Below are 24,418 nucleotides of genomic sequence, written 5' to 3'. Positions count from 1 at the left end.
CAATAAAATGTGTAGCAAGAGCATTCATGTTGTGGTTCCATTGTGGGAATATCGTTTTTGAATTATCTTGATGAAATGAATAGTATTGGTCCATGACCATACTCTCAATACTGAACACAATGTTTGAGCTTTGCGCAGACTTATTCAGTTGGTTACTGCTACTGTCGGATTTGGTAGTCCTTCTCAGCAAATTTAACTTGGGATACTTGTAAGGTGGTCTCGCTTTACCTTTTTTTCAATTCTTCCAACTCATTAGACAGAAACTTAATAGTGTGGATCAAGCTATCAATGTCAATTACTTACTTCTCCTTGGCCTTTCTTACGGAGGCCTGAGACCTTTTCCCCATGTTTTTAGATTCCTTTTTTGATTCGTCATCTATGATGCCTCCAATCACGCAGAAGTATTTTTCAATTACAATTTCCTCTTCAAAATTCTCATCCAAAGTTGGATTCTCAGTGCTTTTCAGGAATTGCGCAATTCCTATTAATAAGGACAATTTGAAATAATAAATAGTGATGGATTCAGAGGTTTCATGTTTTCTGAAAATCTATTAAATATACGGTTAAAACTCTGATTGAAATCCTTTACTTTTTCTTTCTGCTCCATCTTGAGACTTCCGAACTCTCTTAAAAGCGTGGTGGGGGTTTTATCATCAAAAAATTTCTCAAGAAACAGTTTCTTAAAATCCCTCCAATTCTGGATCGACTTTAAAGGAAGGTTGTGATACCATACAACCACTCTACCATCTAAGGTACATGGAAAAATTATACATGCAACATCTTTTTAACATACCTCAAGTGTTTGCAGATGTAGGTAGAATTTTTCTAGATGGTCCTTGGCTTTTATCTCTTTTTCAGGGTCATACTTCATTAGTAGCATCTTTGGGTGCCTTGACATTTGTTGTAACACACCTGACAATGAAAGTGCGCCCTGAGTCATCCAATCCATATCTTGTTCCACCATGTCTTCATCATTATTTTCCTTTCTTCATCAGAATGTGATTGGTTTTATTCTTCCTCTTCTTCACCACCTAACCTTCAAAACATATCTTCCAAGAGTACAACGTTATGACCATCAACATTGTTGAAGGATGGATGCGGCTATGGATTTTCTGCATTTTATTTAGAATATGCTAACTCTTCAAGGGTGGTGAGAACAAAATAATTCAAGTTTTGAGACCACGATCTTAGTGGAGGTGGTTTGGTTCTTCTTTGGAAAATATGGAAGATTATGTATTCTAGGTATCAATCTAATATCTCTTGCAAACTAACGGTGATGGGGCAAATGTCCTAGATACAGGTGTAAGATATTTCACAAGTTTGTACTTTCTCGGGCTGGGAATAATTTCCAAATTCAGGAATATGCACAGGGGAGGTGCTGGTAATATTTTTGCCTTGACCAGAGGAAGTAAGATTTCGGTGGGTGAGGTTATCAACCGTAAAAAATTGGTTGCCCTCCTTGCAGCACCAGAAATGTTGACGGTGCTGGACGTGCCAAAATTCACGGGGTTTCCCTGATATGTGGTCCCATATACCTCACATCATTTGAGATAGGAGCCCCATTTTATTAAATATATGTCTTGGCTCTAACCGTTAGGAAAAGAGAGGAGTTCAAATGTGCCTTGAAAAAGGGTGTGCCTATTCATTGTTCATTCATATGTGTGTTAAAGTTCTTTCACTACATAGGGGAGGAGAGGTGAGCCTCTAAGAGAGAGGTAGTAGTACCACTCTAGTAGATACACACATAAACAAGAATGATCCCTACAAAATCAAGCAGATAGTCCACAGATATGAAATGGTCATTACAACCAATGTAACAAGGAAGATTTGTCTAATATCGAGTGGAATAGTCCACAAGGATGTGAAAATGATAATAGAAATTACAACACATTCTCAATATGATAAGTACCAAAATAACTGAAATAGTTCAACTAATTTAGCACAGATGAAAGCAAACAGGAATTACAAACATTCACAGAATATTCTTACAAATATTCATAATCCATCCACGAAGAATGTGTTAGCCATAAGGCTTCTTATATTAAGTAAAATTTTTGAGATGCGTGTATACAATGAACACCACTAGATCCAATAGTGGAGCATTGGAGCCACTCCTTGCTCCTCAAAAGAACTAGATTATCTCTCTAATGCATTGCAGGAGCAGCCAAGGTGAAAAGTCCCTTTCTCTTGCAATGAGGGTGTATATACAAAAATGAGGTGATGCTTCACCTTCCTTGTGAATCTTCATCTACCCTCATGATTGTTTGAATTCCTATTACTTTTAAACTTTACATGAATCTTCATATTTCATACATGTCCTTTTGACTTTCACTTTGCAGTACTTTTTCAAAAAATGAATTACATAATCTACTATAATTGTGTGGCATGTGACAACTCATTGCATGCCATGACATGACATTGCTGACCTGGACTGCTTGATGATGTGGAAATATCAAGACACTACTACTATTGTGTGGTGCATGTACGCTTGAGAATGATTTTCTTTCCACCTCCACATGGCTTAGTGATAAGGAATCTTCAATGATCTCAAGTCTTCAGTTGTGATCACAAACTGGTGTCCCTTTTCTTTCTCTCGGTTAATCAACTTGCGTACTCAACTACAAAGATGTCTTTCAACATGTTTTCATTCTTCATCTCCTTCTTCATATTCTTGCCAATGTTATGATAAGGTACCTGCATCTGAAATTCACTCATGATGACATGAGATCAGTGTGAAAACACCTAACCTAAGATAGCGCATAGTGATCCATTGGTTGAGCCGAAACTCGGTGACAAGTTGGGAGAAGGGCTCAGTGATTGTGCAAATTTAGGGGTGAAACTTGAGCCTTGATACTTCACAATGTGTAGTCCAGGCTAGGCTGAGGAAGAAAATTGCGCAATTCTAGAAGCCATTGTGACAAGCTGAGGGAATGAGCACTAGATTAACATATTACATGGTTCCGAGAGGTAGAGGAGGTTAAGCCATTGTGAAATTATGCATGTCACGGTCTCAAGGGATGAGCTTGAGGCTAGATATTGTGCAATGCATAGTTGAGGCCAGGTTGGGCAAATGGATTGTGCAATTATGGGAGCTAAGGTCGGTGCTTGAGCACTAGAACTACGCAATGCAATAGTCCTTAGAGGTATGAAATTCACATTGCATAGTGGCAAGAGCCAAGGTCGTAGTTAGAATACTCTGATTGCGTCATGCACAGTTTAGGGAGGCCTGGCGAAGTTAGGCCTCTTGGTCGAGAAGCTTTTCAGAAATTGGCTATGTGTGGGATTTGTGAGGTTGATGTGAACAATGATAAGACTAGGACTGTGATCACACACTTAGAATACTTGAAGACACAACAACATATATCACCCTGCACACATGAACAATTTGTTTCCCTTAATGTGACAACTTTACGACAACTTATGACAAGTGTGACACTAAAGATACACTTTGTGACAACCGTGACGACACTTGTTCGACAATGCTTGAAACTTTGGAAATGAGTGTGATGAATGTTTACATCTTTATATTAAATCATTTATAAAAATGTATCCCCTTGAAACCACAAAAAAGGGCTTATACACATTGTGTGATGGCTAACATGCGAAAAAAATAGCATTTCTCCTATCTTGCGAAAGAGACAAAAACACCTCAAAAAAACACATGGAATGAGTTTCATTGTTTGCGATGACAATTTACAAGACCAAGGAAGGCTACAAAACTGAGTGTAGGCCAACATTTTGGAGGGTGTTGTAGCAGTGACAACAAATGTATGTGTGTGTGTGTGTGAGTGTCTTATTTCTGAATTTTTTGTTCGCTTTTATTTTTTTTACGATTTTTCGTTTTAATTTTTTCATATTTTTTTAACATATATTTAAATTTTTTCCTTTATATATATCTCTATATATAATATAATATTTCTTTCTAAAATTGTTGTAATCTAGTTTCTTGCTTTTATTGGATACCTAATATGTAAGGGTTGGTGTGGAGGAATTCCAATATCCGTGGAAAACCTAGAGACCTCTTGGAAGGTGAAACCAAGGGTCAAGCCAATGTATTAATATGTACATCTTTGTGAATAGAAATAAATCTCATATCTATCCTAATTCCACCTACTATTTTTGTGTGTTCTTAACATACTATTAGAGTAGGTGTATTCCTGCCCTGTTCAAGATTAAACCACATTTTTTATCCTTCATAAAAATTTAATTGGTTCAATTATTTTTGACATACCGATTTTCTTTTCACTGTGACTTGTGTTTTTTTGTGTGTTTTCAATGCACTTGAAGGCTTTAGTAGTGACGAAGACCACAATGGTTTGGTGCCATTGCAAGCATTCCAAGTCATCCTTAAGCTTTGTTGGGTGCAGGATCCCCTAAAGGAAGTTTTGGGGCTTAGAGCCTAGATTTTGGTCACAAAGTGTAACCACGATGTAAAAGACTCTGCCTTTTGTGAGGGCAGAGTGCGTAGCTTGTAAATGAGTCATAGGGATGTCCGCCCTTAATTTTGTAATGTAATGATAGCTGTAGAGATCTACCAATGGTCCGTGGACCATGGGATTGTATAAATAGAGCAAGGCTCTAAGTGTAAACCAATCATGGAACCAATCAATTGATGATCATGGAATAGAAGCATATCGGAGTATCTGAACTATAGAGTCTAATTTTGGGTCATAAAGTAGGAGAAGGCTCTGTAGTTGAGTGCGCAGAGGCCTAGTAGTCTTCAACTGAGTGCGCAGGGCAAGTAGAGTCTGTAATAGTTGGAAGCATTAATAAAGAGAAGTTTTATAACATTCTTGTGTATTTATTTCCTATTTTCTACATTAAATGTATTGGGTATGAATTGCAATTCTACTGTTTATATGATGCACAAAAATATGTGACTGTGATAATTAAGTGAATGTGAGATAAAGTATCTGTTTATGCGAAGTTAACTAAGATCTTTAAGAATATAAGTAAGATTCGTGGTATAGTTTGGGGAAATAGCACAGATCACTGCCATATTAGCGTGAAAGCACCTCAGCCCTTAGTTAGGGTTACGCGAAGGTGATTATAACAGAACGCAAAGGTCTTGCAGGTCAGCACAACATGAGAAGTGACCTCCACGAAGGTAGGCACAGTTGGACTAATTTGACACCTTAGACATCTCAAGGGTGTGGAAACTTGGTTCCAGCATCCCCCCATACTGCTTCAGGTGAGACTTTAGTCCGTGCCCAAGCCCCATCAATCCAACAAGTTTCATTTGAAGAGAATTGGATACCACCTAAGTGGTTACTCCATCCTTGATATATTTACATTTTTTTAACAAAAAAAAATATGGAATCTTGAAATTTTTAAATTCGCGACTATAATATACCTCAAAAAACACACTAAAAAAGAATTCTCTATACTCTTTCTTAGTTAAATTGCGACGCATCAAGATCGGTGTACTATAATGAGAGTACCTCTTAGATTGATATGTTACTTTATAAAATCACTTGTTTGATCTTTATTTCCAATATTTCTTATAGGTGATATTTGAGGCTTATAGATATACAGGCTTCACATCAAAAATTATTATAGATATTTGTTTGACCGCAACACCTAATAATTAATTATTCTATGTGCTTGCTTTTGAATTTCCATTGATCTAATCCATATATTTGTATATAGATCTCTTATACAATTATAGTTTTGGTGCTTGGACCTAGGGTTCATAATACCCACAAGGCTTGTCTTAACTTCAAGTCACTCTTACCTTGGTTTACAATGTATATCTTATATCTTACAAAAACATATGGTTTTTTCTTAGGACATATGGTTCACTAGTAAAACTTACCCCATGCATTAATGATAAAGCTTATACCATGCACACAAAAGGTTATTTGACCATCCATCACTAAGGAGAAAGATTTGTGGGTATCCTCACTTTACATGTGACATTTTCCAAGGGGTTAGGATGCATCCATGTGACAAGATCACATGTGGATAGTTCATATCACTCCTGGAAATTGAATAGTTGGAGTGTTGTGAGGGTAAAACCCCTAATATTGACTACCCTTTCCTTCCATAGTTTTTAGTTATTTCTCATTTGTCATTTGAATTTTCTACTACCAGCTATGGTTTTAACTTATAGGGATGTTGTTCTATTTTTTCTGGTATGGTGTCTCTCTCAAAGCATTTTTCTTGTTGCCAATACAAGGTAATATGTATCATTTTCTTTTGAAGGTAATTTTACGAGTTACCTAATGAGCATTAATATTTTTATCATGTTCCCCTACTTCATTTTAGCGTTATTCATTAACTAATGTAATTTTGTTGTACGGTTTTAGGTTATCCAAGGTAAATTCATTTCAGGTTTGGTTTATCTGGGGTTTCTTACCCAAAGCTCCTTGTCTCTTTTTTTTTTCTCTAGAGATGGTGATTATGTTTAACAATTCCCTTTTATCCCTAAATCTCAAACTTGGTTTCTATTGTTCTAGGCACTAGAATAGTTATTTTTGGATGCTTATGCTTCTGCAGAATTTTCACTATGAATGGCCTCAAGTAATGGATAGGCTTAATAATTTCATTCCTCTTGTTTTTAAATAACAATGTTCGTGCCTAAAATATGAGTAGAGTTCTAAATTTGTGTTGTACCAAGGGTTTATGAAAACTACAGTTGTGGGTTTGTTTGTTCTTTGGAAATAGGTCTTGTTCAAAGAAAGGAATCAAATTAATCCCATATTTCCACACATGTAAAGAATAATTTCCCTCTTGTGTCCCTCTGGTTCTTTTTTTCCAATTTTATATTAGCATTATTAGGGGTTTTTCCCTCTAATTTATTCAATCATAAGGGATTTTACATGAAATGACACTCATGAATTGAAAATTGAAGGCATCTTCCTAAAACATATGCTCTTTATTTTCACTTATGAGAAGAAAAATTACGCACGGGTTTTATATTCTAACCTTAGAAAGTATTTTATCGAGTGCATGTTGAGAACCTATAATTTCTATAAATAGTCATGGAAACATGGTTGATATCCTTCATTTTCTCAACATAGATGAGGTCAAATAAATAGTTATCATTGTTGGGGACTAGATACATGATTTCTTTTGATCTTAGGACCTTAGTTTGAATCTTGTTGAATTTTTTATCACCTAGTGACTATTAGAATTGCAAAGCCTTCTTCATCAAATTTAGTACTTGATGAAGTGGAAATCAATGAGAAATTTTAGCTCTTATTTACTTCTTCCTCCCAAAGTTGTGCATCCTAGACTCAATTTGCTTATGATAGACCACTTTCCAGCACCTTTTTTTGTCGTCACTAAAGTAAACTAGAAATGCAATGCTTTCCATTTTCCATGCCGATAATGTAATCGATGCACTTAGAAATTACATATGTGGCCATATAGGTGCCATCACCATGGACATGAACGGGATTAGGATTTTTTTTTATCAAAACAACATATACACACACTTCTTATCAAAGTGAAGCATCAGTGTCATTGAAGCCATGATTTTGGGAAAAGGAAATATCTTCAAGGCCAAGGGAAGAAGAGAACATTGACTTCAACATCTTTTGTGTGAGACTTTAATAATACCATCACCTTTATTTATTGTGCTTTTATTCGAATGATTTGATTACAGATAAAGGAAAATATCATTTAGGCACATGAATGAGAGATATAGCCCAAACTTGAAACATGTAACACGTGTGGATAAATATTCTTAAAGAAAATAATATTCAAAGGAATAAAATTTTCGTGCAAGACTTTGAATCGGTATTGTTTGAATCATTTGTAACCATCCATGATCATTTAGATGGTCAAATAGTAAACTAGACGCTATATTTTGATGAATATATTATCGTATACATGTTAAATATTGGTGACACCTCTTCATCTCCACTCTCACATGATGTTGGTGGTAGCATTTTAATAGGTTATGTTGACACATATAATTTCTTTGAGAGTAGAATTACTTCATTTGGTTTGAGCACCATCCCCACACTATTTGGATTCAAATGGTTTAAGTCTATTTAGATTTCGTCTTCTTGCAATACCACCTTTGAAGAGGAGTTTTATTTGAATGTGTATGGTGTCTTATTATATGCAAGTTCACTATTACTTTTACATTGTAAGCAGGTGCTTTTTTGGTTGAAGCAGACACCCTTTCAAAGATGATTGCAAGTGTAATATGTTCTTTGAGAAAATTGTTAGATTTGATGGATTATTAGAGTTATGCAGAACTCTAATCCTTTATACTATTGAAATCACAGTGAAAATTGGTGAAGCTAGTATTGTTGATATTAAAATATGTCTACAAGATGAACGTGCGAAAAATGAGTTTCTCCAACTTGAGTTACAACTACAACAAGATGAGATACAATAGAACAGTAATCATTCCAACTAGTTTATTTTTATAAAAAACCTATTTTTAAGTTTGAGACCGACTCTCATAAACAACAATAAATTGATCAAAATAGTGAAGTTGAGGTTAATTCCCATCAAGTACCAATTTCAGGAGAAAATTTTCATGAAAATGTAAAGGTTCATGTTGCACTTCCCAAGCCCATAATCGAAACCTGGGAAGAAATTATTAGCAACTAGAACAAAACTAATCTTGGATATGATATGGATGTATCTTCTCATATCCAAAAATATTCTATGCTAATGGTGTTTCATAGTGTTGGGTTTCTTCAAGATGATTCATCTTCTCCTACTCCACATTGTACATCACTTCCATAACATATTTTCAAATGCCAACATTGTGACTTAGTTGGCCATGTGAAAGATCAATGTTTTAATCCTCACCCAGGTGACAATTATTGTAAACACAATCATCATTCAAACAAATGTTCCAAAAACAAGACTCCTACAAGGACAAAGATTCACCTTGGATGAATCACTTCTTGGCAATGGTCTTTAATATCAAACAATATATTTCAGTCATACTTCAGAGTTCATTCTCGAGTAATTACACATCTTGTAGGAGATATTTCTTCATCTTCTAACCTTGTATATGACAGGGGGAGTTGATGTTCAACTACCCTATTTGAATATTTATCAAGAGAGCCTGAGTCATAGCCTGAGCCACAACCTAGAGCTAGAGTCAACCTTAACTATATTCATAGTTGTAGCCAGTGACAAAATCATGTTCCATGATCATATTTTTAGTTGATGTCCTGCCCTAAACCACCACTGATAGAAGCATTTGGTTTATACTACATTAGTTTTTGGTCATCTTTAAACCATCATTGGCAATCACTTCTATTTCATAGAAGACTTCAACTTCTAGGTCGATTTATAACTATCCAAAGAACTGCTTTGATATTTAGTTTTAGAGTTGGTGGTCAATGTTAAATAATTAGGGGTCCAATTCTCAAGTTATTCTACCTATTTTCGTTTGTGGTCTTCCTTAAACCACCATTTTAGAGAGAACTTCTATCCATTAGATGCCATTCATTTTTGTCTTTTATCTCTTCGCTTGGACTTCCATACACCCTTCAGATTAAGGGAGAAACATTGGACACTTAATTCGTAAGAGTTGGTGTGGAGGAGTTCCAATAGCCAAAAATATCCAATAGACCTCTTGGAATATGAAACCAATGGTTACGTCAATGTATTAATATGTACATCTTTGTGAATAGAAATAAATCTCATGTTGATCTCAATTTTGTCCTACTATTTTTATGTGTCTTTAACCACTTTCTTATTTAAATTTGTTTCTAAAGTTGGATTTTTTTTTTTTAAACATTGTTTATTTATTTTTAAATAGGTTCATAATTGTATTTTTAGCTTCTTTTTTCTTTAAATAAATAAAATCTCAATGTTTTTAATTAAAAATAATAAAAATAGTTTTATATTATTAATTTTTTTGTTATTTTGTTTAATGGTGTTATGGGAATACTTTCTTAAATTATAGTGGGTCATAAATGATGGCAAATCGCTTGTCAGTATGAGCTATTTTCAAGGATTTTAATTATAAATCTTAAGAATGAGAAGTCATTGCACAAACATTTTAAAATCATGACATAAATATTGTAACTACATCCAAATAATGGCAAAACAATATGAGACAAGTATCCACATAAAGCGAAGACTATACCTTCAAAATTGTGGTCCAATCAAATGTTTAAAAAATAAAATTTTCAATAATATTGAAAAAAAATATTTGTTTTTCAAAGTTAAACATTATAACTTGGATTCGTCAATGCTAAATTAATAATGATCAATAAATTAATCTAGTTCTATAAATTCTACTATGACAAAGACTAATAATAAATTAAATATATTATGTTCTCTTAATTTCATATTCTCAATCATTTTAATGATAAAATAATGTTTATTCCTACCATAATCAATATCTATAGGTCAATGAGATTAAACAAGCATAAGAATGTCATCCCTCAACCTATGAAAAGAGGAAAATAACATAGCTTTAACCATGTTTAAAAATTGTATCAAGATAATTAAGAGAAATAGCGTTATGAATAGGTTAAATAGTGGAAGTTGAAAATTTATATATTTATATTAGTGGATTCCAATGTTTCAAACTAGACACATGATACATAATAATGTTAATTAATAATTTCTCATTTAAACAATAGAACAAACATTATGAGATCTTAATATTTTAAGTCAGTACTGCACTACAAGGTATGTTGCAATTATTTTATGTGATACAATTATGAGTAGCGCATCTCTTATATTAATCTTCTTCATAATCCATATATATACATGCAAGAGTAGCTCATCTCTTATATTAATCCTCTTTGTAATCTATATATATACATGCAAGAGTAGCTCATCTTTTATATTAATCCTCTTCATAATCCATATATATACATACAAAAGTAGCTCAGGATATATCATTAATATCTTCTTAATCTGTTGACGTATCCCCTGAGGATGGACTCACTTGGTAGTCCGAAATGTTGTTATTAAAACTCTTTAACATGTTATTCCTTCACCATTTTATTTTTTTTCACCTGTATGAACTCATTATTTATTAATACAATTATGAAGTTGAGTTGCAATTATTTTATGCGATACAATTTTGAAATTGAGATTAATTTTACAAATAATATTATATATATTTATATTACATTATTGTAGTTTAAAATGGGTTTTATAAGAAACTTTCAAAATATCATATTGATAAGTTGGTATTTATAAATTACTAAAATTTCAAGGAATTAGGTTAGTGAAATTATGTATCAAATTTTTATCTTAAAAAAATTAATTATATATAATTTTTAATTTGGTTAATATTTTGATATTATTAATTTGATGATATGATAAATATTCGTGAAATAATAAATAGATAATACTTTATATTAACACTATTTTAGGTTCTTAAAATAAAATATGTTATCACTCAGGTTGTTCCCTAAAGTTGTAAGAAAGGGAATACAGCCGAGGTAATCACAGACCAATATTTTAGATACAGATTCTAGCCAATTTGCATCCAGAGAGGGCTCTCTCTTTATGTTTTAACTTTGTTTTGAGGTATATTAGACTAGCTATGAAGCGCAAGGGTTTTGTTTTGAGTTGGGTTGGAGGGATGAAGATTCAATAGAACAGTGAGGTAAAACTGAAAATTTTCAGTCCATTGGGCATGATGGAGTCAAAGAAGGATAGCTTCTTGGATTAGGTTTCTTATTAGTGGAGGTATCACAGAGCAAGGTACTCAAATATGGAAAAATTTATAAGCTGGAATCAGATGGAATCGAGTCAATGGGTGAAGGGCAATTAAGAATCCTTCATCATGTTGACAGAGGGAAAATGGCTGACTACTGTTAAGGAGAAGTTAAGAATTCCTTAGCAAATATTCAAGATGAAAGAATCAGTGGAACAGGAGCAATTAAGAATTCACTGTTTATTCTAATTTTGAAGAAAACATAGAAAACAACAAAGATTGAAGACATAGTGCAGTCAAGCAAATTCTGAATTATTCTTTTTATTTATTATTGAGATCATGAAACATAGAAGATATAATAAACATAGAAATTATAAAACACAAGTTTAGAAGGGACTTATTGATCCATAAGATGATTCAAGAATTCTGTAACATGGTCCTCAGTATCAATTTCTCATTCAGCAAGCCAGACAAAAATGGTTCCAACAGCCTTTTATTCTAGATAACTTCTGTATTATAGTCAAAGCTATGAACATACACCAACCAACCCCAAATACTTCGTCTAGGGGGGTATTTATACAAAAACATCAAAATATCTTACAAAATATCTGAAGAAGATAATATCTGATGACAATTAATGCTTCTTTTGGACAGGTATCTTTCAAGCTGCCTCAACACTCAGCAGTTGGAACATCCTCTACTGGAACTTCTCAGCAGCCTGTGCAGAGAACCAACACATCAATCAGAGGCACCTCAAAGGGCAAAGAAGTGGAAACTACAGAGTGGCCAATAATGACCGATCAGCCAGGGGGTCTAGAGAGTAGGAACAAGTGCAAATTCCTCCAGCCCAATCTAAGGCAGTTGAAATCCCAGCTCTACAAACTCCTCTAAATGAGGAAAAGGGCAAGAAGAGAGACATAGAAGAGGCCACACCTATCAGTGGACCTGCAGAGCAACCAGGTGCAAAGAGGAAAAGATTGGATCCTCTGTTAAAAGAGGAAATCATTGAAGAAACAACAAACAGCCTCAGAGGTGAGAAGGTAATCAGCCAACAGACTTCCCCAGTGGTAGATACATCAACTAGCTCACACAGGCAAGAGCTAGAAAGACATCATAGTGTTGAGGTCTCATCTACTAGGCCACAAGGCAAACAACCCTCTGACATCAAACGAACCTTCACAGAGATAAAGGCCAGGAATGATCGAGTGAGAATTGAAATGTATAATCAATACTTAAAAATGGCCCCCTCAACCAAGCAAAGGTTGATGTCTGCATATGACATCAAAGAAGGAAAAATGATCATGAGTTATTTTAAGCCGAAGGTGCAGCAACCCTGGTTTGCAGCAAATTATATCAAGACAAATTTAGAGGTCCTAGTTGAAGATATTCACCCATTGGACCAGATTGAGCTCCACAAGTATACTGGAGAAATGGTTTATTCTACACTGGCTGACAAAGAAATGTAGGCCCACTAGTTGCAGAGTTCCTTAGACAACACAACTGCTCAGTTAGATTGGGAAAAAGCTTCTTCTGTGACCAAGCATAATAGGATCAAATCATTGGAAGAGATCATTAATATGAGAAATATGTTGAAAAAGAGCACTAAGTTATAGAATTTAAAAACTTAGGCTTAAGGAGACAAGTTTATATGTGATTTTGCATAGTCTCCTTAAGTAAAAATGGTTTCACTTAGGTGTTTTATGAAATGAGATGGAGTAATTTGGAGAAATTGAGCAGACCTCCATATCTTTGGGGGAAGATTAGTGAGTGATTTGGAGAAGGATGGAGGGGAATTAGTCATGCTTCTGTCATAGTAGTTGTGATAGAAGTAACATTTAATCATTATGAAGACAAAATTGATCACAAGTTTCTTTCTGCAACATCAAAACTGCCTACCCAGCCTACTAAGCCTAACATTTTTTCTTCTTTTTCCATTGGGTGCACTTGGACTAGCAACCTCTCATAAATCTTCTTTTCTTTTCTTTACATGCCAAGCCTATCTAAATCTGCACTTAGTTCTTCCAAGGGCTCAGATTAAACTATTGAGCTCCTTTGCTTCTCTACCTATCTACTTATCTGTCAAGTTTAAACAGTTTGGACAGAATTTATTCTCTGTCTCTAAACAAGACATTCGACCATGAACTGGCCAAAATTGAAGTATTTGAGCATTCATCGGTTGTGACAAAGAGTTCCACAAACTGTACATGAAACTTTATTTATAGAACATGAAATAGTAGTGGCATTTGGACTTGCACACTTTCATGGTCCTTTTCTTTGGGGTTCATTTCTTCATTTTTTGACCATCTTATTCTTTTTTCCCTTTGATTTTTCTTTTAGGGCATACCCTCTTTTCATTTTTAGTTTTTGAAATCTTCATAATATGGAAAACCTTTGCAGCAGGGAAATGATGAACATATTAGGGATTTTTAACTAGTCAATCATGAAATATGACATCTATTGGTATAGGAGCATAACAAAATACAATATTATTAAATTTCCGTGAGATATACATACTTTATTACTCTTTGGATTTAAAATTATACCATTTTATAAAAAAATGGGTTAGTGAAGTTATGTATTAAATTTTATTTGAAATTTTTTAATTTATATAATCCTCAATTTAGTTAATATTTTGATATTATCAATTTGATAATATGATGAATATTCAGGAAATAATAAAGTATTATATATATAATAAAGTTATGATTATCAAATCTAAGAAGGACACTTACGCTAATTTAATGTATGACAATAATAACTTGGAGGAAGTGTATTCTTACAAGTACCTAGGAATTGATATTCATCACAAGCTCAATGGGAACTATAGAATTGAGAAAAGGATTAATGGGGGGTGGAAATCTTATTTTGGTCTTGAAAATAATTGTAAAACGACAAACCTCATAATGTGGGATAAAAAGAAGTCCCTCTTTGAAACTTTAGTCACTCTTGTTATCTTATATGGATGTGAGGTCTAGGGTTGCAGCATCTCTAGAGAATCGTGGAGAAAGATTGAGCAAATCCAGAAGCATTTTATAACGTATAACTTGAAAATTAAAAGCAATACACCCTATCCTATTCTCCTTATACAAATAAGTATTTCCCCTATCGAGAGCCTAGCTATGACTAGGCTTCTGTTGTACAAGCAAAAACTCAATAACATAGGAGATCATAGACTTCTTAAGCTAGCTTTAAATTCCAGACAAAACCACCTAAGGCTCAAGTGAGGGTGGTATAAAGACATGAAGACCTGGTTAAACCTTTGGGAGATCAACGAGAATGATGCTTTGCAAAACATTAATAACATTAAAAATAGTGTTGCTTCTAAGTTCAAAGAAAAAATGTGGTGTGAGAAACATTTAGCAGCTAAAAGAAAATTAAGTTATTATAAGAAGGTCATCAACCCCACCCTAGAAGATCAAAATTATCTCTCTGTTTTAATTAGCTCAAAGATGAAAATTAATATAGCGAAGATTAGAATGAACTCTCATGAGCTCCATAGTGAAACAGGTCATTGGGAAATTCCTAAAACACCATGGATGGAAAGGATCTGCCATCTTTGTGAGAATAGGAACATCGAGGATGAAAACCACTTCCTCTTAGAGTGCCCCACGTACAACCACATTAGATCTCAGTTTCATAATCTCTGTCGCAATACTGACCTTCCTAGCCTTTTACGATGTCAAAATTATAGTGAGCTCAGGAGGCTTCTCTCCAAGCTTTTTGAGCATAGGAATAAAATCTTAAATCAAACTAAATAATTTGTTTCTTTAGGTCCGATAGACCAAAATTTGGTCTCAATGGATGTTAACCACCACCATCACCATCATCATCATTAACATTATTTTATGTTCTAAATAAAATACAACACCATTAAAATTTCGTAAAATATACATATTTTATCACCCTCTAAATTTAAAATTATACCCTTTTATAAAAAAACATGTATCCTTAATCATCGTATCTACTCAAGCTATAACAAATATATTATATGATAAAATTGAAACTAAATTATATATCATACATCTAATAAATGTATAATATATATCATAACAAATTTAATATAGCATAATAATTATAATCGTAATATAATCATATAATAATATTATATAACTATCTTATTTGTAGCAAAAATAAGTTTATAACTATATTTATAAAAATAATAAATGTTATATATATACAGTGTATGTAAATATAAATTTTTCATTGTTATTTTGAACTACGATTTTTAACTTTATACCAATTTAATTTACTTAAAAAAATTATTATTAATGAAAAAAATTATTATTAATGAGAAAATGTCCATTGATATTCACTAGTTCATACATTTAACGGAGTGTAATGTTGTCCTATGGTATATTGTTAATGTGATATGGTATGTGGTTTTATTATTTTAATATATTTTATTATAATTCTTTTATGTTTTTGAATTTTTTTTCCACGTATATATTTTTAGTGAAATTTATGTGAAATCTAGTAGTGATTTGTTAAAATTACACGTTTGAACTATAAATTGTGTACAGCTTTAGTGTTCTAGGTCTTTTTTTAGGGCACTAGATTTATATACACTTTCAAAAATGCATTTTAAATAATAAAAATCTTTATTTGACCAAAAATTGTTTCATCGTGTCGGCCCAAAATTCTAAAATGTAGAACAATTAGACAATGCGTTTTTATATTTTTCTTAATAGACTCATTCTTGATGACAAAATAATGATTAAGTCCAATATAAAGAATATCTAGGAATAGGTACTAATAGCTATGGTGAATCCACAGCATTATGATGCTTATGGTTGAAAGTTATGATTAGAGGAATACATAATCTCTAGATACTTGTAGACTCCCGCATGGTTCTCAAGTGGATGATGAATTATGAACTGGATTTCTAGAGTATCATTCTTATTCCACTCATATCCCAAGTTAAGGAGAATTCATAACTCTTTGAAAATATTTTGTTTACTCTAAATGCCACCAATGGTACTTAGTATGCAAATCTTACTTTACCTATTAAACAAATCTAGTGGGAGGAGATTATCGATGCAATTACTACTAAATAGAGACATATTTTCAATTTACACTTTACTATGCTCTTATTTATACTATTATAATAGGTCTTTAGACCACTCTTTGATTTTGTAGAAGACTGTAACTTGTTATATTTAGGATAATATTGGATATGTATAGATGTGTGTGTTTTTATGAAGACTCTCAGATAGAAATAGAATTGCATAAGAATTCTTTCAATTAACTAACTAAATAATGTTACAAATATAAATACATGTATATTATATAATGATATAGAAACTATCTTGATCACCCAATCAAATAGTTGAGAAAATATCTCAACATCACACCAATCTAGTAACTAGTTGACAATAATCCCTAATGCCAACTGGTTCTAACAATGTCATATATACTAGGAACAATCTCCATTGAAACTAATGATAAAGCCCAGGAAAATTGGATTTATATACTCTAACACTCCCCCTTAACAACTACTTGTGTTAATCTCAATCACCTAAGGTCTTCAACATGATGTTGTCCTTTGCAACACATGATCCATTGTGAACTAAAGGACAATCACACCAATTGATTCCCTGTTCACTACAAACTTCCCTTTCTAATTTCGTTTCTGACTTACTGTAAACCTGTACTACAATGTGGTTTTTATATTACCACAAAGTACATGGGGGTACACATTTCCTCATTAGGCTTAAATCGCCATTGAATGAAGTGCATACTATAGAAAACTCCATTGATAGAGATATTAGGTACATTCTCAAACATTCTCTCAAACCACTACAAGAAGTCAACATGATATAATGTTTTGATCACATTATAACAATATAATCTTGACACCATTCCAAAACACTTTATACAATTTCTACATTCATTATCAGCATCATTTGAGTCCCATTGCTTTCATAACCAATATCATTGTTGTCATAATACTTCCATGTGCACTGTCATCGATTATTTTTTTATGTTGCATCAATGATCACATTTGTGTCTTCATATATTCTTTCTTCATTATGGCCTTTCTTATTCATTCTCGTATACATATAGATAGAAACTTTCTTCTTCATTCTTTCTTCATTATGGCCTTTCTTATTCATTCTCGTATACATATAGATAGAAACTTTCTTCTTCATCCTGAATCTTTTTTATCATTGATATACATATAAAATGAAATCCATCTACTGAAATAGATGAATGTCATCTACTATACTTGTTAGCTCTCTAGGACCCCTTTTCACCTACATGGTTCGTCAACGCCTTAAACTCTTTCTAACTTGGTCCCTCATAGTTTGAGATGATTTCATCTCACATTTCCCCCATTAATTGAATACTCAATTTCTTTGATTCCACATCAAGATTAGATACAAGTCCACTTTCTACCGCCATAACTATCCAACTGTTTAATTCCACAACTTGATATCATGTCCACTTTATACATAACATATATGAATGCTACATGATTATGATTATATATGTTAGCACACTAATCTATATAGACATGTCTTAACATGGCTTACAAAACACTTAGAAAAATAATTTTGTATTAATATACTTTTAGAAAATTAAACAAAAAACTTTGATACACCTGATGCGCCACCTTCCACCTTATAATACGTATCAAATACAACAAACATTTAAAATTGATTTACTAAATTCCCAAAAAATTACAAACCCTTCCTATCCCCCCTCTCTTACTATGTGTCACTTCTTCTTTACTTCTTCACAAGTTTCTCTTTGGTTGCTTTTGTCTTTTTCTCTCATCTTGTTCAATCTCCATCTTGAACCTTCGTACATTCCTCGTCATTTATTAGAATTGTTAATTATAACAAATAATTTGCATATCATATTGATTTCTTGAAATGCAAAATGAATACTTAAATGAATCCAATAACATAACTTGTGCACACAAAAATGTTAAATGAAGTCACTTTAAAAAACATTCAAATTTAATTCACTCTTACAATGGGATGCACTAATTTAATAGTCTCTACCTTACGAGGGAGTATACACTAATTTAATAGTCTTTACCTTACGAGGGAGTATAGCATTTACTTGGAAGTCAAAGTTTATTGAATTTTAATTAGTTTGTAGTGGTTATAGCAATTTTAAATTTAATTCACTCTTACAATGGGATGCACTAATTTAAGTCTCTACCTTACGAGGGAGTATACACTAATTTAATAGTCTTTACCTTACGAGGGAGTATAGCATTTACTTGGAAGTCAAAGTTTATTGAATTTTAATTAGTTTGTAGTTGTTATAGCAATTTTAATTAAAGTTTCGAGAAAATGTTGAATATCTCTATTTTTCTATAAATTCAAAAATAATTTTTAATTTTTGGAAATTTTATTAATTCTAATTTTCCATTTGTTGAGCATGTCTTGATGTGACATAATTCCCCTAGTGAATTGTAATTTATTTTCCATAATTTTAGTGCTTAAAAAAACATTTAAAAAAAATGCTAATTTTGTGAGTGGCCATTCCATCAATGAGTGCTCTGACTCTCACACTAACACTAACTCTGTCATGTATTACACTGATACTACTCTGCCCAGCCAAGCAGAAATGATAAGATTATAAGTCCCTCACTGAGTGGTGGCATACCAAGGTGCTAAACAAATATGAGAAAAAATATGTCATTATACAAAATGCAGAAGTGCAAGCGACGGTAAAGTTCACTGGGAAATCTTAACTCTATAAAAGCCTCTATAACTCCACACTTCACACCATGAAAACCACCTCTGCACTTTCCATAACAATCTTTACCACCTTCGGACCCTCTGCACTTTCCATAACAATCTTTACCACCTTCGGACTCTCCATAACAATCTTTAAAATTCCTTAAAAGGCATTGAAATTGCACAATCAAACTCACCAAAATATACTAATAGTTTTTTCTTTGTATTCAATATGATACATATCGTGAGCTTGCACACTATTTTAAACAAGGAGTATCGACTTGCGAGCTTCTTCCCAAATTAAAAAGCCACCATCGTCGTACAATTTTCAAAACAGTAGAATTTGAAACATAAGGTTGGGCGTATTTGCAAAATACTATTTCTTTTGGTTCAACATATTTGTAGCAGAGAATAAAAGCATAATTCTTATTAGTCCCTGCCTTTGGCGGACTATGGCGATCGATGGGCATTGACACAACATTAATATGGACTGACTAACCATATTATTGAATTTTTTTATGCAATGTATTAAACTAAATATCTGATCAAGCAAAATTTTACTTAATCCGCATATTTTTATATAGAAGTTAGGATAATAATTTTTAAACTTCAGTTCATTGCTACTTTTAATGCTAATTTCTATTTAGCATTACTTAAAAAACATTTAATGTTTTTTTCTCTCCCTACAATGCAGGTTCAAATCTAATTTCAACTGCGCATCTCAAAACCACGGCAGCAAAACCACAAACCACCTTGATGCGTATCGGACGGCTTTTGCGTGAAGGCAGTTTCCGTATGATCGAGCCCGATGCAATCAAATCTGGGCACGTGTTCCTCCCTATACGTCATCATATATAATATTTTGGGACGTAATGGTCAGTTATGTGATGGTTCCCGAAATCCTCCACCGCCGTCGGATCTCCCTGATCGATATCCGCAGTCCATCGCTCATACTTGCGTACAAGCTTGCATTAATTACATAGCGTGGAGTAAAACTTAAGTTTGGTTGACCATACCTTTTATTAATCCATTGTCATAGGTGTAGGTAATGGTTTTAAGTTTTTATATACGGCAAGTATTTATTTTGTAGTTGACCATTTTTGTAATATGAAAACTCACGCGTCTTAAAACCAAAAAGTTTTTACACAGCAGTGCTCGTGTGGTAATATTTGCACACGGGATGAAAATAGAAGCCAGCAGCAACAAAAGAATAGGGGGAGCGCATATGATGTGTGTGTTGTTTTTTTTTTTTAAAGAAAATTGGGTGTTTTGCAAAGCAGTGCATTATGTAATGAAATGAGCATGAATATTATGTGTCGGGTGAGCAACACCAGAGTATGTAAATTTTTTTTTACAGCAGTAATGTAAAAGGGGTTTTACAGCAGTAAAAGAAAAAGAGAATTTTACCTAGTAAATCTCTCTCAGCGAAGAGGATGAAGTTTGTATCAAACATTTTGTTTTAATGAAGAGAAATGTATTTATGGTGATGTAATACTCTGTTCTTCAGTGATGGAGTTTATTTTGTTTGTTTTTGGGATTTTCTCAGAAAAATCCCCAACCATACATACATATGATATCCCAAACTACAACGTCTCTAAAGTGATTGTCAACCCACATCGCCAGGCCACAACATTATTGATGCCACATGTCTGACACTTTCTAGCATAAGAGTTGGGACTATGGAGATCGATAGGCATTGACCCAATATTAATATGGAGTTTATTTTGTTTGTTTTTGGGATTTTCTCAGAGAAATCCCCAACCATACATACATATGATATCCCAAACTACAACGTCTCTAAAGTGATTGCCAACCCACATCGCCAGGCCACAACATTATTGATGCCACATGTCTGACACTTTCTAGCATAAGAGTTGGGACTATGGAGATCGATAGGCATTGACCCAATATTAATATGGTTTGACTAACCACATTATTGAATGTTTTATGTAATGTTTTAACATAAATATCTGATAGCAAAATTTTCCCCAATGTTTCAGATTCGATCTCTTATTGCGGAGAAAGCGTTATATTTTTATAGAACTTAGGATAATAATTTTTAAACTTCAGTTCATGGCTACTTTAATGCTAATTTCTATTTAGCATTACTTGGAAAACATTTCATGTTTTGTTCTCTCTCTGCAATGCGTACATATGATATCCCAAGCTACAGCATATCTAAAACGATTGCCAACCCACAGGGTTATTGATGCCACATGTCTGACACTTGCTAGCATAAGAATTGTTTTGCATGTAGCTCGGTGCCTTTCAGAGATTCTTGAAATTCTTCTATTTCTCAACTTCTTATTTTATGTTATTCCTCTCCCTGGATACGAGGATGGGAAACTTGTTAATTGTGACCGATATGCTATTCTTCTAACTGCATACGATGATGGAAACCCTGTTCATTATGACCGACAGACAACACGATGACACAAAACCTGTTCAAGTGTAAATTTAGCACATCAATTTCAAGGTGAATTTACCGCAACCTTACTCAAAAACTCAACAGAAAAAGCATCCATTTGGGGAAAACTTGTTAATTGTGACCGATTCGCTATTCCTCTAACTGCATACGATGATGGAAAACCTGTTAATTATGACTGACAGACAACGCGATGACACAAAACTTGTTCAAGTTTAAATTTAGCACAACAATTTCAAGGTGAATTTACCGCAACCTTACTCAAAATCTCAACAGAAAATGCATCAATTTGGTTCCTTAATTTCCTGTGCTTTGAATGCATCTATTTTCTGTGCTTTAACTGCTATTTTTTGTGGTTCTTTAATTTCCTGTGCTTTAAATGCATCCATTTTTTGTGCTTTAACTGTGTCATTTTTATGCTTTCACTGTGTCTGTTTATCCCAAAAGATATTAATGATATTGAACTAAGAAGAGAAAGCTCAAAAGACAAAAGGGCTCAGGAGGCAAGACTTCATCCACCATCAACTATTCATAAATTTAGTTTATGTACAATTTGAATAACAATAATAACCATACCTGTAAAATTGCCTCAGGTAATTCCATCCCAACTGCAAGGACAGCCATCACTGGAGTCCAATCCATCTTTCATAGCTAACTTTTATTATAGCCAAGTTCTTCTCCAGGTTCATATTCGTCTTCGCCAACGAAGCATACCTCATGGCTTAAGGTACGAAACTCCAAACTTGAAACCCTAAAGCCCAAAGCTTCCATTTTCGTAAGCTTGTTCCATTTATGATCATAACACGGTTCGTAGTTTCTTGATTTTCCAGCGAAGCTCACCGGCTGTGATGCCGCCACCATAGCCAGTCTGGTGGCAATGGCTCTCCCGCATGCGCTTGATTTGTTCATAGCTGTGGCTGTCGATATCAACATTTTTGGCGGCCATGTCAACCCGGCGGTGAACTTCGGCGCTATGATGGGTCATCGCATATCAATTCTAAGGGCCATTTTGTACTGGATCATGCAGCTTCTAGGTGCTGTCATTGCCTCTCTCTGACTCAAGTCCCCCACCAATGGCCCGGCTCAAGTCCGCCACTAATGGCCCGGTAAACCAAGAAACAACCCCACTTTATGTATATATTCATTCTATATATATATATATATATATATGTATATATATATATATTCATTGTATATACGTTCATTTCGCTGCAGTCGACGTCGCCTTTCGTGGTCTCGTCCGACATGGGCTCCTGGAAGGTTGTGGTGCTGGAGATCGTGATCACGTTGGAGTTGGTTTACACCCTGTACGCCACAGCCATCGATGTGAAAAGGGGGAGTAGGGGAACCATAGCGCCCCTCGCGGTCGGTTTTATTTTGGGTGTGAATATTCTGGCCGGCGGTGCCTTAGGCGGGGCTGCCTTGAATCCTGCGTGGGCCTTCGAGCCTACTCTTGTTAGCCGGAAATGGCGGTACCACTGGATCTACTGGGTCGGTCCCCTCATTAGTGGAGGCCTTGTGGGTCTTCTCTCTGAGTGGCTCATGGTTCCGTTGGAGGCCTCGCGGGACTTCTCTGAGTGGCTCATGTTTCCGTTGGAGCCGCTTCACCTCGTGACAATAAGTTTCTCATTTGATAGTGGGGTTACATGCATTACATCCTAATATCAAAGCGTCTGTTCTTTGTGTCGTCCATCTTGCAGATTGGGCCATCGCATGATAGACAAGTTGTAGGGTAGTGGGCCAAAGAGTTATACAAATGGTAAAATTGCGCACGGCGTAAAACTTGGTGATTTATTTCTACTTTGTATGTGACATCTCTGCGTGCAATACAGGTGTCTTTTGCAAAGGTACAACTCTGTAGAATTCTCGTTTTACAATGGTTATTCTGTTTGTGGCGGTTGTACTTGGGCAGAATTCTCGTTTTACACTGGTAATGCTGTCTGTGGCTGTTGTATCTCGTGTAGTGAAGCAACCTCAATTTTCTTGCATTCCTCATATTCTTTGGGAGAAGTTGTTTGAGTGCATCTCCGTGTTCGTCGCGAAACATTGTCGATATAAATGAAGGCCACCTGTTGATCGAACAAGATAAGCGAAACATTTTACGAGTTAAATGATAGATTATGATTTTACTGTTAACATATACATTAAAAAAACGAGCTCTATAGATTTTTTTACCACAAGCTTTTCCGCAGCTTCGCATATTTTGTCGACCTTTGCATCAGAAAATCCTTTGATGCTTGTCAAATTCTGTAAAAATCCTCTTTTCAAAAAGGCGATCTTAAAGACAAAACTTAAACGCTAAAGAATATTCCCTCGAAACCTTCTTCGTATGCATCATTCAGCTATTGCATGTGTAAATGTGGGCATCCTGGAGATTTTTGACGTACTCTTCTCTGTTGATTCCCAGTCGTATGACTGTAAAATTAAAATGCGGGATGTCAACAACGATTAAAGATTGAAGTTGTGATGATAATTAAAATTTCTAAATTTTCTACGTTTTTCTATAGCTTCAAAAAAATCGGCTTCCTTGTCGATATCCTGATACAGATCGACGAGCTGAAGTTTTTAATCTTCTTGGCTAAACATTCATATTCAAACATGTTAATACCAAATAATTGAATGAATTTTGTGGATTCTACTCCTCTAAAAAGTCGGTGGGTGGATGATAAATAACATTTCTGACGCACTAGTGTACGT

The 24,418-nt window shown here is 34.1% G+C and overlaps 1 pseudogene; it reads left to right on the top strand.

Annotated features, from left to right (window-relative positions):
- The window catches only part of LOC149154166 (aquaporin TIP1-2-like), a 54,193-nt pseudogene extending 30,410 nt beyond the window's left edge, over positions 1 to 23,783 (top strand).
- Positions 23,784 to 24,418: the final 635 nt, after the last annotated feature.

Source organism: Pinus tabuliformis, chromosome 9 (genome assembly GCF_031772625.1).
Source record: "Pinus tabuliformis cultivar Carrire ecotype Pingquan chromosome 9, CPIR1, whole genome shotgun sequence".
NCBI lineage: Eukaryota > Viridiplantae > Streptophyta > Pinopsida > Pinales > Pinaceae > Pinus > Pinus tabuliformis.
Note: the sequence above shows the minus strand (reverse complement) of the source record. Positions and strands in the feature narration are given on the sequence as shown.